Below are 1,687 nucleotides of genomic sequence, written 5' to 3' on the forward strand. Positions count from 1 at the left end.
ATTTCATCCTCTACCTCTAGCCCAAATAAAGAATATTAGAGTTGACTCATTATGCTCATGCACCCTTCTCTATCTTTGTCTTTGGTATCCTTGATTGATTTTGGTGACTAAGGACTTTTTCTTGATTAGAGAGAAGGATAAAAATGATGGTGCAATCAAAATAACAAGTTATGATATGTGCACCCAAGAAAGATCAATATAAAGATAAGCTTAGTGATTTAAAGGACATTACTCGATCAAGGCTTGCTTGATCTAACAGTTGCAAAACCTTTGTATGGTAAAGATGAAGAGAAATTGATTAGCTCAAGTTTTTTTTCCTAAAAGAATGCTCTCACAATCAAAGAACAACCATATGTGTATTTCTTATGCTATAAAAGTTATGGAGAGTCATAAATCTAGTTGGGGATTTTCTTATAAAAATACTGAATCTTTTTAGTATTTATGGTCAAGAACTTGTTCATATGATATGAAATATATAATTTCTCTCCTTAACATGATTAAACATTTCCTTCCCTTACTAGGATTGGCCTAAGATACATAGGGTAAGAAAAAGGGTTAGCCAAAAAGTTATTCACTTAAACTTGATCAAAGAGGAGATATATAGTGAGCTATCAAAAGGACATGGCATTCAATGCCATTGAGCTTTGATTGGTGATCTTGGTTTGGTCTTAAAGGGTGGAAAGTGGCTTCAGGATGGCATAAGTTGATATGTCTAAGTTAAATGAGGAGAGATGAGATTAAGGCTTCGATTGGAACATGTTTCTTAATACTTTTAAAAGCAACTTTCTAGTACAAAAATTTCTAGTTCACAAATTTTTTGTACTAAAAAAATACTTTAGAAAGCAATAAAAAAGCCATCACAAACAAACCTTAGTTAGGGTTCAATTTAGACTAAATGTCATGACATGATTCAAATTTAGCTTGGCATGTCAATTGGGCTTGAGTGTGTGTCCAATGTTGTTTATCTACATTAGGCTTAATCTAATTGGCTATTTATAAGTCTTATGAACTTATTATCAATAGCTTCCAAAAAGAATTGAGAACTATGTTAGTATTTTTTTTTTAATTATTATTGAATAATGAAGGAGCATAAATGATCCCTAGCTCAAACTTAATAGAAGAATCCATCAGCGAGATTTTATTAAATATATGCATCACCCACAAGGAATTGTAATCCCCATAAAATCCACAAAACTGTGACAATAATCAAAAGGAAAATGGAAAAAAGAGGTTGAAAAGATGTCACCACAATAAAAATTGAATTGTGTAGCAACTTCAAATTTTAGTTAAATTTACTACGGGATGATGAAAGATGTGTAAGAAGAATTGGCTCTAATCTTTTAAAATAATATTTATCTAACTAGTCATTTATATTTAGAAAGTATAAATAAATCAAGGCAAAAAGATGTTTGAAAGTCTTTTTGTAAATATATGCATGATGCAACATTAACTAGCATTAGAAGTGATTGTAAAGTTTTCAATTAGCCTAGGTTTATATGGACGATAAACTTTTAGTCTTTTTTTTTTTTAAATGTTCAATATGAAAGTGCATACGAAAGATATTCAATGTAGAGGTGTCAAATACCACTCCCAAGTCGTTGCCAGTCAAAACGTTTACTCTTGTTATTTATAAGATCTGCAAAAAAGGAAAAATATTTCTCCTGGCAAAACTCATAAATAAAGCAAA

This window comes from Dendrobium catenatum, unplaced genomic scaffold, assembly GCF_001605985.2.
Source record: "Dendrobium catenatum unplaced genomic scaffold, ASM160598v2 fragScaff_scaffold_414, whole genome shotgun sequence".
In the NCBI taxonomy this organism is placed as follows: domain Eukaryota; kingdom Viridiplantae; phylum Streptophyta; class Magnoliopsida; order Asparagales; family Orchidaceae; genus Dendrobium; species Dendrobium catenatum.